The following is a 15,051-nucleotide window of genomic DNA, read 5'->3' on the forward strand; positions in this document are numbered from 1 at the left end:
AACATCACTATGTTGATCATATCTACTATATGATTCACGCTCGACCTTTCGATCTTAGTGTTCCGAGGCCATATCTGCATATGCTAGGCTCGTCAAGTTTAACCCAAGTAATCTGCGTGTGCAAAACTGGCTTGCACCCGTTGTATGTGAACATAGAGCTTATCACACCCGATCATCACATGGTGTCTCGGCACGACGAACTGTCGCAACGGTGCATACTCAGGGAGAACACTTATACCTTGAAATTTAGTGAGAGACCATCTTATAATGCTACCGCCGTACTAAGCAAAATAAGATGCATAAAGGATAAACATCACATGCAATCAATATAAGTGATATGATATTTCCATCATCATCTTGTTCCTTTGACCTCCATCTCCAAAGCACCGTCATGATCACCATCGTCACCGGCTTGACACCTTGATCTCCATCGAAGCATCGTTGTCGTCTCGCCAACTATTGCTTCTACGACTATCGCTACAGCTTACTGATAAAGTAAAGCAATTACATGGCGATTGCATTTCATACAATAAAGCGACAACCATATGGCTCCTTCCAGTTGCTGATAACTGTTATAAAACATGATCATCTCATACAACAATTTATATATCATCACGTCTTGACCATATCACATCACAGCAAGCCCTGCAAAAACAAGTTAACGTCCTCTACTTTGTTGTTGCAAGTTTTACGTGGCTGCTACGGGCTTCTAACAAGAACCATTCTTACCTACGCATCAAAACCACAACAATTTTTCGTCAAGTGTGCTATTTTAACCTTCAACAAGGACCGGGCGTAGCCACACTTGATTCAACTAAAGTTGGAGAAACTGACACCCGCCAGCCACCTGGGTGCGAAGCATGTCGGTAGAACTAGTCTCGCGTAAGCGTACTCGTAATGTCGATTCGGGCCGCTTCATCCAACAATACCGCCGAATCAATGTAGTTGAACGTCTTCGCGATCCAACCGATCCAAGTACCGAAAGTACGGCACCTCCGCGATCTGCACACGTTCAGCTCGATGACGTCCCTCGTACTCTTGATCTAGTTGAGGCCGAGGGAGAGTTCCATCAGCGCGATGCCGTGCCGACGGTGATGATGAAGTTACCGGTGCAGGGCTTCGCCTAAGCACTACGACGATATGACCGAGGTGTGTAACTGTGGAGGGGGGGCACCGCACACGGCTTAGAGATTGTCTGTTGTGCTTTTGGGGTGTGCCCTTCCCACGTATATAAAGGAGGGAGGACGAGGAGGCCGGCCCAAGAGGGGGCACGCCAAGTGTGGGGAGTCCTACTAGGACTCCCAAGTCCTAGTAGGATTCCCTTTTCCTTTCCGGAGTAGGAGAGAAGAAAGAGGGAGTAGGAAAGGGCAAGGGGGGCCGCCGCCCCCTTTCCCCTAGTCCAATTCGGACCCATGGGGGGGGGGCGCGCCTCCTTCCCTTTGGCCTGCCTCCTCGATTCCCGTATGGCCCAATAAGGCACAATACTTCTCCCCGTGAATTCCTGTAACTCTCCGGTACTCCGAAAAATACCCAAATCACTTAGAACCTTTCTGATGTCCGAATATAGCCTTCCAATATATCGATCTTGACCTCTCGACCATTTTGAGACTCCTCGTCATGTCCCCGATCTCATCTGGGACTCCGAACAAACTTTGGTCATCAAATGACATAACTCATAATACAAATCATCATTGAACGTTAAGCGTGCAGACCCTACGGGTTCGAGAACTATGTAGACATTACCGAGACACATCTCCGGTCAATAAACAATAACGGAACCTTGATGCTCATATTGGCTCCTACATATTCTACGAAGATCTTTATCGGTCAAAACCGCAAAACAACATACGTTGTTCCCTTTGTCATCGGTATGTTACTTGCCCAAGATTTGATCGTCGGTATCCTCATACCTTGTTCAATATCGTTACCGGCAAGTCTCTTTAATCATTCCGTAATGCATCATCCCGCAACTAACTCATTAGTCACAATGCTTGCAAGGCTTATAGTGATGTGCATTACCGAGAGGGCCCAGAGATACCTCTCCGATACACAGAGTGACAAATCCTAATCTCGATCTATGCCAACTCAACAAACACCATCGGAGACACCTGTAGAGCATCTTTATAATCACCCAGTTACGTTGTGACATTTGATAGCACACAAGGTGTTCCTCTGGTCTTCGGGAGTTGCATAATCTCATACTCTGAGGAACATGTATAAGTCATGAAGAAAGCAATAGCAATGTAACTATAACGATCATAATGCTAAGCTAACGAATGGGTCTTGTCGGTCACATCATTCTCCTAATGATGTGATCCCGTTCATCAAATGACAACACATGTTTATGGTTAGGAAACATAACCACCTTTGATAAACGAGCTAGTCAAGTAGAGGCATACTAGGGACACTTTGTTTTGTCTATGTATTCACACATGTACTAAGTTTCCGGTTAATACAATTCTAGCATAAATAATAAACATTTATCATGAAATAAGGAAATAAATAATAATTTTATTATTGCCTCTAGGGCATATTTCCTTCAAAACATGATGACATTGTTGTTTAGTTATACTCATATTTGGCTGTGAAACTTGAATTTGATGACATAGTTTGCGGTTGGACTGCAATTTGCTCAACGTCTTCGAATGGGAACAAAGCTGACCCAGCAGGGCCTCTGCTAATTTATTTATTTATTACCAAAAGGGCCTCTGCTATTTATTTATTTATGGGGATACCCCCCGATTTCCGTTAATAGAAATCATTAGATGTTCACAACACTACGCCCAGCCTGCTACACAGGTTTCATTCATTACTAGTTTCAGCAAAGTGCTCATGTCATAGCCACTGAATACATCATGAGTGCTACATACACTACAAATAAAGAGATAATCATCCTACAGAGCACATCAGTTTTGCCCATTATCTTCACAAGCTCTTTCATCTCCTCATTGTTGTCAAGGTCGTTCAGCAGCTGTTGCTTGGCCATGATCAGAGGAACTGCATCTTTAACCTTCTGCTCTACATCTTCCTCTTTTGCAGTTCCTTCAGTTACTTGTCCAACACCCCAACCTGCTGGTATTGGGATTCCTCGGCTAACCAAATAATCAGCGTAGTCGCATTCCCGTACATCAGCAACTTCCCAGAAGTACAAATCACACGAATCTTCCCTTTTCTGCAGGAATCAAATTGGAAGATCATCAACCAAACTATTAAAAAAGTCAGCAACTGAAAGCAGCAGAACAACACTTAAACATATTATCACCCCATGATTCGGGTGTTTGTAGAAGACTCAGCCAGGGTTGAGGATTGTGGTTGAGACGCGACGGATGACTCTGCGTGATTTGCAGCAGTGGCACGACACCAACGGCAGCGGGTTGCGATGAGCAACCGGTTGCGGTGCGTGTGCCGGCGGGGGTGTGATGAGACCTACAGGAGATGGTACGGGTGGCGACTTGGCGCATATCTGGTTGTTGCCTGCTGAAGAGCAGGTGGACGAGCAGCTAGCGGACATGGTTACTGCGGCCAGAGCTTCTGATGCTCGGCAGATTAAATAGAGAAGAGGAGAAGCGAACGTTGGATATGTCAGTTTCATTACTTGCAGAGCAGCATAGCACCATATATAATCATAGTCTAGGTTTGGATTCGAACCAGCTATAGGAGCACGTCTCTCTTTTTTCTAAAACTCATCACCGTCTCTTTACTGGTACACTAGCTTGTTCTGTACGCCTTCTCAAGTTTCTGATTTCTTTTCTTTTCTTTTGCGAGGAAGGAAGGAGGACAAAATTGAGAGTTCATGGGACTCGAACCCAAGACCTCTCGGTTGAAAACCAAGGGTGCTACTCACTTATGTAGCGAATGTTCCCTGGGAGGAGGATGGCAGACGAACGCATTTTCCTCGCAGTTTTAGTTGCGACGCAAGATCGAACGGTCGCAGTTTCGGGAATGTCATCAGCCGAACGAGCCTAGTTTTTCTTTTCTTCCTATATATAAAAAAGTATGCTACTTGGTGTCGGCTTAGTCAACAAACGATTGTGCCAACCTTCACCGTTGGATTGACATTCAACGTCTGTCGTGTTTCTTCAGTCTCTACTTCCTCCAGCCGCCAAAGCCAAACCAGCGCCGGCGGGACCGCCTGCTCCTGCCTCCCACGGCTAGCTGTGCTACTGCGCACACATCGTGGCCACATCGCACCCTAAAACTCTGCGCATCTTCCCCGGCTCCTGTTCAATCCCGTCCGAGGCCTCACGATCGTTCTCCGCCTTGGTTCACTCGCCGCGGCGCCGCCCTCCGGTGTTATCAACATGGTCAACAACCGAGAGGAATAAGGAGATGACTATACATGGTGAGGATGACAGTAGGGACCCAGCAGTGCGCGCAGTAAAAAAATTTCGGGACGGAGAAGGGTATCAACTGGGTTGTTCGGGAGCTGTGGCCCGCCTAGCCTAGGCTTTTATTTCATATGTTTAGCACATGACCAGCCCAGTTTGTTTTTTTGCTTTCTGAAAATGGCTAGCCGAGCTATTTTGTTTTTTGCAGAATAACCAACGTAGGCCTACTTGCTTTTCTACGCCCTGCTGGCCCAAAATCTTTCAAGATGAGGAGGGATGCATTTTTCCCAGAAAATGGGCTATAAGTAATAAGAAATGGGCTATAAGTAATAATAAATGGGCTATAAAATTAAAAAATACAGCAAACAGGCAATTAGTTCCAAAATACTTTTTTTCTTTCGGATTTTGATATTATAATTTGCATTGTTTTTGTGCGGGTAAAATTTCATTGGATTTAAATTAAGGTATGTTTAGTTTTTAAATTAATTTGAATTTGGCTAGAAATTTCGGGCTGTATGATCTTTGCGACAGATTCGGAGGCTGGCTTGTGGGTCTACTAGGTTGACGTGTACGAAAGGCTTTGTCAACTTAGTCCACAAACGATTCTAGCAGCAGTGACCGTTGGATGTTAATCCAACGGCCGTGTTGCTTCTTCAATATCTGATCTTCTTGTTCCAGCCACCCAAACCAGCGCCGCTGGGACTGCCTGCTCCAGCCTCTCGTGGCCGGCTGTGCTGCCGCACAGGCCGCACCACCCCACCCTACTCCATTGCTGGCCAGGCCATTCCTCTACTCACCCACACCTCCTGTTATTTTCCGGCGATGGTAGCTGGACCAGTAAACCCTCGTACTCCCCACCGCGTGGGCAACCACTGCCGAGTCTTCCCCGGCTATGTGTCGTTCCCTTTCGAGGCCTCGCCGTCGTCCACCACCCTGGTGCTCTCGGCACGCCGTGGTCAACGAATGACACCCATCGGACGTGGACTGTACGTGGAGAGGCTGACAGCTGGGTCCATGGCCGCACACAAGGAAATGCCTCCTTATTACGTGCAAAATAATGATTCCTCCACCTCACATCTGGGACCCACCGGAAGGGCCTCTGTATTTCACGAAAAAAACTTTCCCCCCGCTCACAGGTCGGACCCACCAGCTATATCTTCACACGCAAGGAAGTGCCTCCTTATTACGCACAAAAAAATGAATACTCCCCCTGCTAGCTGGGACCCAGCATAGTGGGAGGCTAACTTGTGGGCCTACTAAGTTGACGCGGACGGAGGGCTTTGTCAACTTACTCAATATGAACGATTCTAGCTCCAGTGACCATACGATGTCCATCCAACGGCCGTAGTGCTTCTTCAACCTCTGGTCTTCTTGCTCTAGCCGCCCAAAGCAGCGCCGGTTATGCCGCCTGCTCCTGCCTCCCGTGGCCGGCTGTGCTGCCGCGGAGGCCTCACCGCCCCTACTACTCCCACCGCTGGCCAGGCCATCCCTCTACTCACCCACACCCCCTGTTATTCTGCGGCGATGGCAGCCTCACACCGCAGCCGAACAAGTGAACCCTCGTACTCCTCTCTGCATGGGCATCCACTGTCGCGTCTTCCCCAGCTCCGCGTCGTCCCCTTCCTAGGATTCGCCGTCATCCACCGCCTTGGTGCTCTCGGCACGACATGGTCAATATGGTTAACGAACGACTTCCATCGGAAGAGAACTGTACGTGGAGAGGCTGACAGCTAGGTCCATGGCTGCAGCAAGGAAGTGTCTCCTTATTACATGGAAAATAATGATTCCTCCACCTGACAGCAGGGACCCACCGGATGGGCCACCGTATTTCGCAAAAAAAGATTCGCCCCCTGACTGCTGGGACCCACCAGCTACATCTTTGCACTCAAGGAAGTGTGTCCATATTACGGGCAAAAAAATGATTCGCCCCCTGACTGCTGGGACCCACCAGCTACATCTTCGCATGCAAGGAAGTGCCTGACAGTTGGGACCCACCTGGTCGAAGCGTACGTAGCGTTGTCATTCTGGTCGCGAACGTGTACGTACATACTGGTCGATCGGTCGATCTGCAGGCTGCAACGATGAACCGTGGCCGAGTAAGGAAGGTCACGTGTCATAGTAGAGGCGCGGACGTAGCATGTACACGTACATACATTGGCCAGGGTGCAAGAAAGTAAATACGGCCACATACGTACATACGTGCGGGGTCTCGAACGCCTGCTCGCGCATACGTATGGCCAGGGCTCGCGTGCATGGCTAGGTCGGAACGAAGAAACTGCGTCGTCGTCGTGTTCATCGGGAGCCAACCGGCTTGGATGGAACATCCTATCAAAACAAGGCCTGGCGTACCACAGAACGGAGGAAACGACCTTGTGTTCGACCAGCCACGGTCGAAACGGGATCCTGTTCATCGGGAGGGGTCTGGCGTACCGCAAAAAAGAAGAAAAGGACTTCTCTTGGACCTCCTACGGTCGGAACGGGGTCCTGTTGATTGGGAGGGGTGTGGCGTACCGCAAAACGGACGAAACGGACTTGTGTTGGAGCGCTACGGTCGAAACGGGGGTCCTGTTCATCGGGAGGGGTGTGGCGTATCGCAAAACGGGACTCCACGGGATACTGTTCATCTCCACAGTCGACCTCCTCCAGCCTCCATGGGCTACTGTTCATCCACCATCGACCTCCTCCAGCCTCCACCTACGACTGTTTATCCACCGTCGACCTCCTCCAGCCTCCACCTACGACTGTTCATCCACGGGCTCCTGTTCATCCAGCCTCCACCGCTCCTCCACCGGCTACTGTTCAACCAGCCCTCTCCACGGGGTCCTGTTCAACCACCCCTCCATGGGCTACTGTTCATCTAGCCCTCCACCAGCTATTGTTCAACCAACCCTCCACGGGGTCCTGTTCATCCAGCCCTCCACGGGGTCCTGTTCATCCACCCCCAACCGGCTCGATCGGGGTCCTGTTCATCCAGCGGCAACGGCCTCTACTACCACGGGGTCCTGTTCATCCAACCCCCACCAGGAACTGTTCATCCAAACCCCCCAACAACCCTCACTGTTCATCAAGGGAAGGAGGCAGCAGGGTTCCATCGGCTTCAGTTAGCAGCAGTAGCGAAGGAATCACTCGGGTTCAGTTAACAGCAATGGATCGATCGCTCGGGTTTAGTAACGTAGCTAGTGCAATCGCTCGGGTTCAGTTAGAGCCCAATGCCTTGCTCGGTCAGTTAGAGCGCAACGCCTCGCACACATGCACGTACATGTTCGGGAGAAACGTGCAAACCTCCATGCATCGTTCGGCCCCGACCACCCACCGTAACCGGGAATTCCCCAATATTTTCCTCGCCCTCGCTTCTACCACGGTTTTTTCCGTCATGGACGGCCCAAAGAATGTCATGCAGCTGTGTCTCCGGCCCGCCCAGGACGAAAAGCCCATTTTCTATCATGATTTTTTGTCACGGAAGTAGGAGCCCACCACATCTATGATGATACCGGGTTTTGTCACAATTATCATCATAGAAGTGTCATAAGCATGACAGAAAAAAATTCGTTTGGCCCAAAATGTCACAGTTGTATCTTTTTTTGTAGTGTATTGCCATGCAACTTTCCACCATTTCGTTTATTATGACACGTTCCGTCATTGTCATATTGTTTTGCATGATCATGTAGTTGACATCGTATTTGTGGCAAAGCCACCATCCGTAATTCTTTCATACATGTCACTCTTGATTCATTGCACATCCCGGTACACCGCCAGAGGCATTCATACAGAGTCATATTTAGTTCTAAGAATTGAGTTGTAATTCTTGAGTTGTAAGTAAATAAAAGTGTGATGATCTTCATTATTAGAGCATTGTCCCATGTGAGGAAAGGATGGTGGAGACTATGATTCCCCCACAAGTCAGGATGAGACTCCGGACGAAAAAAAGAAAAAAATAGAGGCTAAAAATATGAGAGAAGGCCCAAATAAAAAAAGAGAGAAAAGAGAGAAGGGGCAATGTTACTATCCTTTTACCACACTTGTGCTTCAAAGTAGCACCATGATCTTCATGGTAGAGAGTCTCCTATGTTGACACTTTCCTATACTAGTGGGAAATTTTCATTATAGAACTTGGCTTGTATATTCCAATGATGGGCTTCCTCAAATTACCCCAGGTCTTCGTGAGCAAGCGAGTTGAATGCACACCCACTTAGTTTCTTTTTGAGATTTCATAAACTTATACCTCTAGTGCATCTGTTGCATGGCAATCCCTACTCACTCACATTGATATCTATTGATGGGTGTCGGTGTCAAAACCGGCAGATCTCGGGTAGGGGGTCCCGAACTGTGCGTCTAAGGTCGATGGTAATAGGAGACGGGGGACATGATGTTTACCCAGGTTCGGGCCCTCTCTATCGAGGTAATACCCTACTTCCTGCTTGATTGATCTTGATGAATATGAGTATTACAAGAGTTTATCTACCACGATCGTAATGGATAAAACCCTAGAAGTCTAGCATGTATGATTACGATTGCCCCAACGGACTAAACCCTCCGGTTTATATAGACACCGGAGGGGACTAGGGTTGTACAAGGCGTGTTACTCCTCCGATTACTCCAAAGTATCCTTCGAACATGTCCGGCTCTGCAAAACAAGTACCACACATAACCGCAGAGAGTATAATATTTCACGAGTCTAATCTGCTGACAACTTTTGTAGCGTGACATCACGTCCCTGCCCGGTCATTATTTCGAACCGTTTTTTAGCCTCCCACTCCATATTTCGAGATGCGGTTTTATTGGCACGTCTTGTCAAAGCAGAGATCGTGTCCCCTTATTGCAGGATTCTCATCAATACGGGTGTGGGTAATCCAACCGTGCCGCCTACACGTCCCTTGGGGAATAGGCGAGTGGGGAGGCGCTTGATATTCACTTCCTTTATAAGGAGATAAGGATTCACCCCTTTCACCCACGCCTTCTCTCTCTCTCTGCCCACCCATTCTCGACCTCCAACGCCCAAGTTCTCATCCTTTCTGCCTCGAAAAAGCACTCCGATCATGTCCGGATCCGGAGCGCAGGGCACGTGGATGATCTCCTCCGTCAAGGAGAAGGACATCACCAAGCTCCGGGAGGCCGGATATTTGGCCAAGGAGATCGCCCACCGGCTCCCGACCAAGGGACAGATCGTCCCTACCCCGGAGCCCCATGAGAGGGTAGTGTTCATCCCCCACTTTGTCCGCGGGTTGGGATTTCCACTCCACCCATTCGTCCGCGGACTCATGTTCTACTACGGGCTGGATTTCCCTGATCTGGCCCCCAACTCCTTCCTCAACATCTCGACATTTATTGTCATGTGCGAGGCATTCCTCCGCATCTCACCCCACTTCGGATTGTGGCTAAAGATCTTCAATGTGAAGCTGAAGGTGGTGGATGGCCAACACGCAGAGTGCGGAGGTGCCATGGTGAGCAAGATGCGCAACGTCATATGGCCCAAAGGTACTTTCGTGGAAACCGTTAAAGGGTGGCAACAGCAGTGGTTCTATGTCACAGAGCCCCGCGACACCGCCTGGGCCGCGGTTCCCGAGTTCAAGTCCGGGGCCCCGACGCGGCTCACCTCCTGGCTAGATAAGGGCATGGACTGGGCCTCATCGGACGAGCTGACAGCGCTGCAGATGTGCATCAAGAGCATGCTCGACAAGAACATCAAGCTTGTCAATGTGATCCAGGTGATGCTCTTTCGCCGGATCCTTCCATGCCAAAGTCGATCCTGCAATTTGTGGGAGTTCGATCCGGCCAAGCACCAGACCCTGCAACACTTCTTCGGCATTATGCACGAAGGTATTTGGAAGGTGCTCTTCAAGGCCAACGAGACGTGGCCGAAGGAGACCGAAGTTCGCGGGTACAACCTGACCCACCCCGCTAGTCCGGTAAGTTTTTTCGTGTTTTCAAGGTGTATCCTTTACTTATATACTCATGGAGAACGTCTGAGCTTCCCCATCTTACTCTTTCAGGGTTGGACAAAGAAGGTGGAGCTGGTCAAGTGTCCGGCTCCACTGCCCGAAGAACCGGCAATTCCACTCCTGACGAAGATGCTGGTTCCGGCGCCCTACCAGGCGCCGGAGAAGAAGGCCAAGGGGACTAGAGGTGGCCTCCGCCACAAGGGCACTTCGGACGTGACGTCCGAAGACGCCGAGACCCATTCCTCACCCGCCACCGACAACGAGGAGGAGGAGGAGGAGGAAGAAGAAAGCCACTCCCCCCTTGAGGGGGGAAGGAAGAAAAGGGCGGCCTCCACGCGTCTGGAGGCCGAAGCGTCCAAGAGGGGGAGAGCCTCCCTTGCAGACGACACCGTGCCAGATACCGACAGCAGCTCGGAGCAGCCTCCTTCGAAAGAAGGGGGTGCGCCTGTTCCGCCGGTGACCTCTGTCCAACCAGAGGCACCGGATACTCTCTTGGAAGCGCTGCAAGGTGCTTCCATTGTTGAGGAACACCGTATCCTTATGGGTACGGTGGTTGAGAAGGTTCAGTCCGGTAAGCGGCGTAATTGTGTAAGAAAAATGTCACAGTGTAGACAGTAGCCCCTGAGACTCTGTCCGGTGTTCGAAAAGAAAATCCGGATAGAGGATCAAATAGTTTTCGTAGGAGACTAACCATATATGTCTATGTGACTAAGCAGGCGTCGTTGCTAGCCGCGACTTCTCATGCTGCCGAAGTCTCCGGACTGAAGCAGAGTCTGGAGTGGGCCGAGGAAGAGCTCGGCCGAGTGAAAAAACAACTGGAGGACAAGCAAGGTATGTAATGACCTTCTGTATATCAGAAAGGATTATTGATTTATGTTGACTATAGTGCCATGGTATTTGTAGGAGCTCCGATCAAGGTGGAGACCCTCAAGAAGGCGTTGGCCGAGGCCCAAAAGAAAGCGGCAAAGGAGCAAGCTGCCCGTGAAAAACACGAGGCCAGGGTTGATGAGGTCCAGCGGGAGCTCCAGGACGCCGTCAAAAAATGCAAGTCCTTGGAGCTTAATATTGCGGATCAAGAGACTGAACTCGCCAAGGCTCGCCAGAGTGCACAAGATGCCCGGGTTGAAGCCCAGGGCGCCCTCCAGGAAATCCGAGAGGCCAGAAAAATCACGGCGGGTAAGGCCTTCATTATGCATAGCAAATTTGTGAGGAAGAGGTATCTCGTACTGACCCGGATTTGGAGTTCACTAGGAGCATTTGCGGGGATACCGCGCAGTGTTGCCGACGCTGCGGAGTTCTTCCGAGCCGAAGAGGGGAGCTCGACGGAGAAGTTGTTCTGGTCACAATACCTTGCACCAGAACATCCGGTCCCCTTTAGCGATCAGCTAAAACAGCTGGTCGAACTGCATAGGGTGGCCGAACTAGCCATGAAGGATTTAATAATCCGGCTATGGCCTGCCGAAGCCATTCCCAGCAGTTACTTTGGGCTCGTGAAGCGGCTGGTCAATGCCTGCCCCCGGCTTGACGTCATCAAGTGGTCAGTCTGCATTGAGGGTGCGCGGATGACCTTCGCCTGTGTCAAGGTGCAGTGGGCGAAGATGAACGCCGTCAAGCTCGCGACCAAGGGACCGCCCGCTGGCAAGGAGCACCACACGCCCGAGCGGTATTTTGATGATGTCCTTGAGGGATACCGCATTGTAGCGGGGCAATGTGCTAAGGATATTATTTTTGAATGAATACATTCATGTTATCCTGTCCTGGCGGTGAAAACAAAGCTGATATGTAATATAATGCTTGTTATTTTTTAAACTTTTACCTCCTGTGCGACCGTTTTGTTAAATCTGAGAGTTGGCCAGTCGTCAGCTTCAGCCCCCACGTAGGTCGTACGGGGGTGTTCGGGATGGAATCTAAACACTCTTGATCCAAAAGTTTGGTCCTTGAAGGAGGTGTTTAGCGCAACGAACTAGGCAATCGGACTATGTGGCTTTATCACCCTCACTTAGCCATAGGAGTTTGACAATAAAATTGTAGGTGCAGCCCCTAATTGGTATCTGTTAATCCGGACTAGGGTGCTGTAAACACCTGATCGGGCAAAGGCCGATCCGTCGCGTAAAGCGGAAAAAATCCCAAAATATTTTGAACCTCCGAATAGCTGACCAGCTCTTGCCACATCATGATAGTCAGTTTTCGGCTTTGCCTACTGAGGTGTTTGCTCGGGTAAACCAGAAACACAATCGCAGTAGTTCTCCCTTTACTACCCTAGCCGATGGAGCGGAACGTAAGGTAGCAAGCACAGGAGCCGGGCAACCCAACTATTGACCAAAGGCATGATTCGGAGCCAATGCATATAATGCTAAAATTCGGGGAGCCAGACTGTACTGTAAAAGCGTTCGGACTTTGTTGCCATAGCATGGAGCGCTGTGAAGCCCCTGGCCAATTTAAAGCGTACCAAGGTGTACGGGTGCAATCGATAACAATAGCGAAAAAATGAAGTAGTAAGCTAATGCCACGTAAGTTAGGCCGCAAACTTTTTTCATTATAATTTGATTAATACGTCAAAGCGTATTTGTACAAATAGTGCGATAAGCAACCGGGCTATTTAACATACCTTGATCAAGGGGGGAGCTTGCGTCTGGGTCCTGAAAACAGGTAGAATGATCGTCGAGAAAAACATCTAGAAACTCCCCCCACGCGTCTGTGCTACCTGCCGCCTTGGTGTATCCGTCCTTCGAAAGGACCGATGAGCAGGCCGCTGCAAGGGGCCTGTGGAAAAGAAACCTGAAAAGGATAAAAAGAAAAGTGAAAGTATGTGTATCCGGGGGAGGTCGAGCCGTATTGTGGATCACAGTCTGGTTATGCCTCCGTCTCTGCCCCTGGTATTTTTAGTGCGTAGTTATGCACCCGTGGTACATATGCTGCCACTTGGTCAGGACTGAGAGGGAGGTCGAATTGCTAGTCTAACTCCTGATGATCCGGATTGTCATGCTGCGGAGTAGTTCGGACTCATTTGACAGTGTCCGGGAGCATGGTTGCTGAATTAAGGTTCTGCTTGATAAGGCCGCTCTGTACATCTGCTGCAAGGGCTGCGGTGTGCTCCTCAGTATGGAGAGAGTATTCCGTGTTTCCATTGACTGTTATGACACCGCGTGATCCGGGCATCTTGAGTTTCAGATAAGCATAGTGTGGCACCACATTGAATCGGGCAAATGCAGTTCGTCCGAGCAGTGCATGATAACCGTTGCGGAAGGGGACGATATCGAAGATCAAATCCTCGCCTCGGAAGTTGTCCGGAGATCCAAAGACGACTTCCAATGCGATTGAACCCGTGCAGCGGGCCTGGACACCTGGTATTACTCCTTTAAAGGTAGTTTTTGTGGGCTTGATCTTTGATGGATCGATGCCCATTTTGCGGACTGTATCCTGATAGAGCAGGTTGAGGCTGCTGCCACCGTCCATGAGGACCCACGTAAGGTGGAATCCATCAATGATTGGGTCAAGGACCAGTGCGGCTGAACCGCCATGACGGATACTGGTCGGATGGTCCATGCGATCGAAAGTGATCGGGCAGGACGACCATGGGTTGAATTTTGGGGCGACTGGCTCTATCGCATAGACGTCCCTGAGCGCATGTTTGCACTCCCTCTTGGGGATATGGGTAACGTATACCATGTTCACCATTTGAACCTGGGGGGGAACTTCTTCTGTCCCCCTGTGTTTGGCGGACGGGGCTCCTCGTCGTCGTTCTCACTTTGCGACCCCTTCTCCTTATCCTCGGCGTTTAACTTGCCGGCCTGTTTAAAGACCCAACAACTCCGGTGGGTATGATTGGCTGGTTTATCAGGGTTGCCGTGGATCTGACATGGACGATCCAGTATGTGGTCCAAGCTGGAAGAGCCCGGGTTGTTCCTTTTGTATGGCTTCTTTCGCTGACCAAACTTGGAGCCGCTGAATCCGGCATTGACCGCCGTGTCATCCGTATTGTCACCATTGTTTCGACGCTTGTGTCTGTTGCGTCGGGGCTTGCCATTGCTATTTCTGGCTTCAGAGGTGCCAGGTTCGCTTGCATTGTTATTGCTACAGGCTAGCCAGCTATCTTCGCCCATGCAAAAGCGGGTCATGAGTGTCGTGAGGGCTACCATGGACTTCGGCTTTTCTTGGCCGAGGTGTCGGGCGAGCCATTCGTCGCGGATGCTATGTTTAAAGGCCGCTAGGGCTTCGACATTCGGGCAGTCGACGATCTGGTTCATTTTAGTTAGGAACCTGGTCCAGAATTTTCTGGCTGACTCTTCGGGCTGTTGGACTATGTGACTTAAGTCATCAGCATCCGGAGGTTAGACGTATGTACCTTGGAAGTTGTCGCGGAAGGCGTCTTCCAAGTCCTCCCAGCTGCCAATGGAGTTTTCAGGCAGGCTGTTCAACCAGTGCCGAGCTGGTCCCTTGAGTTTTAGTGGGAGGTATTTGATGGCATGAAGATCGTCACCGTGGGCCATATGAATATGGAGAAGAAAATCCTCAATCCATACCGCGGGGTCTGTTGTCCCATCATATGATTCGATGTTCACGGGTTTAAACCCTTCCGGGAATTCGTGCTCCATTACTTCATCAGTGAAGCAAAGGGGGTGTGCGGCACCTCTATATCGGGCCACGTCGCGACATAGCTCAGATGGAGTCCGTCTGCGGTTTTCGGCCCGGGCGTGATTATGCTTGTCACGTCCGCCTAGGTAGCCGTCGTCACGTGTAGGGGCACGCCCCCGTGATCCGTAGATCGATCTGGTTTGTCCTGC

This window comes from Aegilops tauschii, chromosome 7, assembly GCF_002575655.3.
Source record: "Aegilops tauschii subsp. strangulata cultivar AL8/78 chromosome 7, Aet v6.0, whole genome shotgun sequence".
NCBI classification, from domain to species: Eukaryota; Viridiplantae; Streptophyta; class Magnoliopsida; order Poales; family Poaceae; genus Aegilops; species Aegilops tauschii.